Source organism: Sorghum bicolor, chromosome 3 (assembly GCF_000003195.3).
Source record: "Sorghum bicolor cultivar BTx623 chromosome 3, Sorghum_bicolor_NCBIv3, whole genome shotgun sequence".
NCBI classification, from domain to species: Eukaryota; Viridiplantae; Streptophyta; class Magnoliopsida; order Poales; family Poaceae; genus Sorghum; species Sorghum bicolor.
Window position 1 is genome coordinate 30,349,391 of NC_012872.2, and position 7,099 is coordinate 30,356,489.

At 37.1% G+C, this 7,099-nt stretch overlaps 1 long non-coding RNA gene across 2 annotated transcripts; it reads right to left on the reverse strand.

Moving 5' to 3' along the window:
• On the reverse strand, window positions 1,294–6,841 carry LOC110434094. 2 transcript variants are annotated; one of them, XR_002451569.1, is made up of 12 exons: window positions 6,511–6,841; window positions 5,552–5,978; window positions 5,372–5,452; window positions 5,164–5,295; window positions 4,814–5,073; window positions 4,435–4,646; window positions 4,259–4,350; window positions 4,077–4,178; window positions 3,400–3,818; window positions 3,218–3,313; window positions 2,952–3,125; window positions 1,294–1,552 (listed from the first exon to the last, which is right to left on the reverse strand). It is a non-coding gene; the product is annotated as an uncharacterized LOC110434094 (long non-coding RNA). The 2 variants fall into 2 exon arrangements; XR_002451568.1 differs by having other exon boundaries at window positions 4,814–5,295.

Sequence of the window (7,099 nt, forward strand, 5' to 3'; positions counted from 1 at the left end):
GTTTGACACCAGAGATTGACGTCATGGCTGACAAGTCACTTCGTGAGTTCTCAGCTCCCACTACAGCCAACATCCATACTAGACCAGCCGTGGACATTAATGGGTCATTTGAGCTTAAGCTAGCGCTGATCAACATGGTGCAAGCAAACCAGTTCTGCGGGAAGGCCCATGAAGATGCTAGTGCTCATCTCCAACACTTTCTGGAGATCTGTAGCACTTTCACTATCAAGGACATCCCTAGAGATGTTATATTACTTCGCCTTTTTCCATTCTCACTCTTGGGGGAAAGCGAAGCAGTGGTTCTACGCCAACAAGGAGAAGAATACAACATGGGCATTATGTTCCACCAATTTCCTAGCAAAGTTTTTTTCCATAGGCAAGACCAATGCTCTACGTGGAAAGATGTCGAGCTTTGAACAATAACATGATGAGACAGTCCCAGAAGCTTGGGAGCACTTTCAAAATTACATACTCGAGTATCCTCATCATGGGATGGAGAATTGGCTGCTCATGCAGACATTCTATCACTACTAACTTCTATGTTTTTAGCAACACCACAAAAGTGTTGCAGGAGGCTCTATTTGGTTGCAATAAGTACCTTTTGCCACCAAATCACAGTGGTTGCGAAGGGTTGCAATAAGTTGCGTTCCAATAAGTTATTGCAACTTGCGTTCCAATAAGTTATTGCAACTGTTTCCAGTTTGGCGTTGCGAGTGATGTTGTTGGTTGCAACCGTAGATGTTCGTTGCCAAGCGTGGCAATAGGATGTTGTTGCAACACTCAGCGTCGTTGCAATAAGAGCACTTGCAATGCTAGGCATCGTTGTAAGAGATGGTTCAATAGCGTTGCGATAAACTTTATTGCCACGACAATATTTGGTTGCCAAATCTTTTGTTGCCACGCAATTTCTTGGTTGGCATTGTTGCCACCATTGCTTTTGGTGTTCCGACATTACCTATTGCCACGGTTTTAATATGTTGCGAGAGATGATATCTTATTGCTATGGTTGTTGGACTGTGGCAATAGTATCATTTGCCACGACCTTTTCACCGTTGCTAGAAACCAGTAGCTATTGTAAGGACCATTATGCCATGGCAACAAAATTATTTGCCACGCAATTTTATCGTTGCTATAGATCTAATGTTAGTGCAATGCCAAAAATGCATGGCAATATATTATTTGTTGCCACATAAATAATCATGTTGCCATAGAGCTAGTAGGAACAAGTTGTATTGCAACAAAGTTGTATTCCAACAGATCTGTTTTTAAGAAATCATCGTTGCAAACACAATAAACCATATCAAATGAGATTGCACTCGCATATATTAATTTATACTCAATCATCATCCAATAGCACGACAAATGATTCAAATAGTAGCTAAAATCACAAATGGAGTTCTCTCATTATTCCAAAAAATTTAAAAATATGCAACTAGACTAGACTTCCTAACATCTATGCCGCTCTTGAGATGAGTTTTCTATCATCGCCATATGTCATTGTGTCACCAATGTTGTTGCTTGACGAGCCTCCCTCTGAAATCTTGTGTACCTACTGCCAAAAGAGTAAGAATAAGATATTAGAAAACCTCTATGTTTAGTACTTCATGCCCAAAATATAAATTCAGAACTTAGGAATTATATATGCATGTGAGACAAGAAAAATTTAAGAATATGCTCAAGTACAGCTCTAGACCAAATGTATAGTGGACTAGAAAAATCATAATTACTTCTCTAGACAATGGAAATTACAAGGAACATAACATTCTGCATATATTTCCCAACAGCTGGCAATGATTTTCTTTAGACAAAGAAAATCATAATTACTCCACCAGCAAAAATAATTATGTGGTTACTAACAATATTCCCTATCGATTTTTGAAAATTCAGAATTGCTTGTTCAGTTGTTCTGGGTCATTACTATTGTGTAGCACAGAGTACAGAAAGAAAGTAGATCAGTTTTCTTTGTTCAGGTCTTGTCTTACTTGCATACTAATATTTGTACTTTTCAAAGTTGAAAAGGAGACAGATTTGTCTAGTTTGACAACAACTCAGATTGTTTTTAGTAAGCTGATGGCTCTCCTTTTCTTTGCACAGTTATCAGTTCGAAATAAGGATAAACCTGTGCTATATAGTTTGCATGTAAGCATTCAAATACTGCTCCAGATAGATACTATGTACAGATTGTTTGATGCTAACATGAATATATCAATATATCTCCTAGCACCTGCTGCAATAAAAATTTTATTCTTGTTGCTGATGATTATTTGTTTTCGTCTATCAGCAAGCTTAATTTTAACAATATGCTCTTGCATCTATTATAAATTGAAATATCAGGTAATGGCCTGACTCTACAATGTTCTAAATCAGCTACTGTTGCATTCAATTTACTACCTAGTTTTGTGAAGAAACAATTAGCACTATACTAATTTCAGTACATACACAACTCTGAATATGCTTTAGCTTTTAGTTGTTTATGTACTAATTTCAGTACTTACATAGGCTATGAATTAGCTTTAGTTTTCTATCTACTAAAGCTGATTCACAGCCCGTGTAACTTTAGGCTGATTGTAAAGTCTGACATATTAATAAAGCTCGGTTCTTAGTTTCTTACAGCCACTTTTGTTTTTCAGGAACTTAGGGATGTTAGGGAGCACTCTGTAATAACCATCAAGCTCATCAAGATGCTAATGGATGCCTCATAGAAGACACTACCAGATTTTTCAAAAAAACATGAAATTTCCCTTGATTAATAAGGAAAATCTAATATGTTAAACTGCACATATAGGACAACAACCAGACTTTCAAAGTTCCCCAACATCAGTTTAAAGCAGAACATCAAGGTAAATGCAAGTACATGGCCAATGGGCAGCAGTAAGCAATTGTGATCGACATAATAGTTCGAGTCATGATAAATTGAGCAAAGTAAAATATGAACATGGTAAAGCTCTTACCCTCCTTTTGCTTGATCTTGATTTATTCAACAGCTGTTGTTGAGTGATATATGCCTTCGATGGTGGCACTTGTTCAGTATTTTCGTTGAAAAGCTTTTTGCTGACAATACTAGGATTCTTAGTACGATGAGTATCTGCATCTCTTTGTACTGTGACAATACTCCCAGGCTGAGTCTACAAACAATAATTTTTTTTGATCTTTTTTAGGTACAGGTCATGGTATATATGTCAAGATTACTTGGAACTTGGTGCAATAGTGTCATTACCTGCTCGAAGACATTGTCTTCTTCATGTTCAGCAGTCTCATCGCCGTCTTGTATGGTTGGTGCAGCTTGTGTATTCTCATTGTTTTGTGGTGTATTCTAAACAAAAATATCAAGGTAAAAGATTAGTCATCATAATCATAAGTTTAGCAAGAGGATGAATGATTAAAAATTAGAAATATTACTTCAATCAGAGTTCCTTCTTTGTGTTGTGCCATCATTTTAAGAAAGTCTTGGTTCATTTCTCTTATTTGTTTTTTCCTTCTTCCAGCTCCTCTTGCATCTTCCTCATTTCTTCTCTCACCCTCTCCCTCTCTATAGCGTCGTGCGCAATCTGTTCTTTGAGGTTCTCAACCTGTGCTTCAAAAGCAATGCTCTTCCCTCTAGTAGCAGTTTCAACACGTGCATGAACTTCAAGGTTCTCTTTCATAAGTTCTTTACGAGTTCGATACTTAGACAAATATCCATGGCCATGTAATTTTGATGATTTGACTGCTGTGACTTCTTTGTAGCATGACTGGAAAATCATGTTCTCCTCAACACATGATAGTGGTTGTGTATTAGGTCGTAAGCCAATCTCACCAATTTTGAAGGCTGTATTTTCCTAAATAAAATAACAAAATGTGTTAGAGTTGATTGACACAACCATAGTACATACTAGTGAGAGTATGTCTGAATCTGGAACATTAGTGGCAAAATTACTGAAAACATATTCTATCATAGCAGGAGTCTTTGTAACTGAGTAAACAAATAAACTATAAATTAGATTAGAGTGGATTAGACTTAGTCCGAGATAGGGAAAAATGATCCAGTATATATAGTACATATAGATAGATATATGATTGATGAAAGATTAACTCACATATACTGTAGCTGACATAGAATTTGACCAATTCCCATGTTTTGTGTGAGTGCTCCTCCAAAGAAGAAGATCACTTTGCTCTTCACCAGTTTCTTCGTTTCTCTAGAATGCCAATACATAATTTAACACACAAGTGATGCATAATAAAATGGGAGGGCAAGATTAGTGAACCATATGAATACCAGCTCGAAGCTACACTTAGAGAAGTTTTTGAAACCCGTCAGATGTGTGGTTTTTGTTGCTTACGGTTGGAGGAGTTTTGGTCGCTAACCTTCTGCCAAATAAGAAACAGTGGAATGTAACAATGCTACTTTAGTTGATAAAGCTTGTTTGTCAAAGTATATTTAGAAGAACTGACCTTGAATTCTTTGGATCCAAAATATAAGAGCAGGTAGTGCCACCCAACAAGGTCCATGTCTTTAGGTATATTTCTAATTCTCTCAGCATAGTTTTTGGAAGCCCTGTATGTGGCACTCAGAGTGCCTCACCATTCTTTATATGCTCGATGGCAAGCCATATTTTCTCCTTTTGTTTTTCCATGCTGCTAATGTTGGTGAAGTTCCAGATAAACTGTTTAAAATAAAAAAGCAGTCAAAGTTTATAAAAATCAATATACACATCACACTGGTTTGTTTGCTGCATATTGGTTGTGTCATATTCGTTATAAACATTTCATATTCTCATAATCATATTCTGTAAAAATTGCAGTAGGAATAAAAAAATAGTACGCAGCATACCAGCATCTCTTCTGTAATTTTTTCTTTGGTTTCATCCTTTATATTCTTCCAACTGTTTACTCCAAAGAGTGGGGCCCATTTCCTTGTAAATAATACGATCTCATCGACAAATGCATAGCTGTTCGGTCCAATTAGTCCTCCACGAATCTCTAAAAATTCAATTAAAAGTTTTTGGGTGCGTTCCTTAACTCTCTTGTTAACAACTATTTTTCCTTTAACAGTACCACGACCTTTCTTCTTTGGTTGATCGGAACCAACTCCTTTTAAAAAATGGAACAATGAACTTCAGCGTTTATAGTTGTCAGTTAATAATAGTGAACCCAATATAAAAAGTACGAATCATCACAAACCATTTCCCTAAACCCTTGGCCTTCTTGCATAGCTTGGCCTATTTGATGGTACCGGTGTCACATTGCTTCCATTACTTTCATCGTCTTCAACTATGATGCTATCGGTAGTGTTAGGTTGCTCAACAATTGCCACTGCACAAAGGTTAAATGGTTCAGTTATAAAAAAATACAAGTAAATTACATTGCTCTATAAAGGAAAAATCATTACTAATTTGTTCCATGTCTCCTTTGATCCTTAAAAATTCCTTGTACGTGTGAAATTTTTCCCTCCTATAGTCATCCTTTAAATCTGTTAGTGACCAAAACATTTTAGACAAGATGTAGTTTATATAAAGATGCCAATATTACAAACAATACCAATAAAAACACAGAAACATAGAGGCTATACCATTCCTTCTATCTGTGGCAGGTTTTGTAGCCAGACCTTGTATTCATTACAATCATCATCCATAAACAGATGGTAGTCCTCATCTTCTTCATTCTAGTGCCTTGGTCACTTCATTGGTGTTATGCTAACTTGATTTGTTGTCTCTGGCTGCTTTGTGAGTACTAATCTGATTTCCTTCTCCATGATATTATCTTGTATCATATTGTCAATCTGTTTGACATAATCTATGGGCTCTAGAGTAGCTAAATCTCCTCCACAACGCTTCTTGTAGTATAAATAATCCCGGACATTGTACCTAGTTTGGTCCTTAACTCTTGACAAGACTGTGAAATTTAGAGAAGCCCTTTCTAGTTTTAACCTTATATACTCATGATTTGGAAGTCCATTCTTGAAATGAATATATAGAGTCCATAGTTCATCTTCACCACTGTATTCATAGGACAATGATAAATAAACAAGTATAAAAGGATCTGGTATTTCATATATGCATATCAGTGCATGAACAAATATAAATCTGAAAATAATGTACAAAGGTATCTAAATTTTGTGCAACTTTTATTTCTGTGGGATTTTCCAATTCGACACCTATGGTGCTCAAAAGAGACTTTAATCTACTACTGTGCTATCTGAAAACTATGCATGCAGAAGGACCATGGATCTACTACTGTAGTACTTTGCTACTTGAAAACTCTGCATTCATAGTTAGGAATGAACTAAAAGGATTGAAATTTAACTTTTCAGCAATATGTTTAGGATGAATCCGACAAGAAAACCACAATGAACCATATGCACCATATATGTATATTAACTCTTCAACAGAAAATAGAGGACTGGGTAGAAGAAACTCTAAAAACCAAAATACCAGACACATGCTACTGCTAATTAACTCATCTTGACATGTCAACTATGCTGAAATCATTATCAATAATGTGATTTGAAACCCTAATTACAGCCAATACCTGGGGACATATGGACAAGGGAATCCATTTTCGTCATCGGTTTCGATGGTTATTTCTTCATATCGACGGGCGCCCAAGACCGTGGCGTAGTTGCGGCCGTCGACGACCTAAGGAATTGTCGCCCTTCCTAGAGGCGTCGCCGCCAGCGTCCTCGATGGAAGTGGTGTCGGGGTCATAGTGGACCGAGGGGTCCTCGGAGGCGTCCTGGATGAGGGCCGCAGTGCCATGGCCGTCGCGGCGTCTGGGGGCGGCGGCGGCGCTCATGACCTATCTAGTGTCATGGGGGTGGTCAGCAGGGGATGGGGTTACGAATAGAAGCGGGGATCAGGGCCAGGATAGATTGGTTTTTGGAGGAAATTTTCTTTTTGTTTTTAGGCGTGCAAAATTGGCGCCGTGCTGGGTTAGGATTTTTTTTACTTTTTTGTCTCCATGGCGCGGCACACATTTTTTAAGTACAGTGAAAAGAATAATTATTACATATTCTAAAATTAATTTCAATATGCTAATTAATTTGGAAAAAAAACTAGTAATTGTTGAATTTAGTAAACATGATTTTGTTATCAATATATTGAGTCACACAAGTCACAAA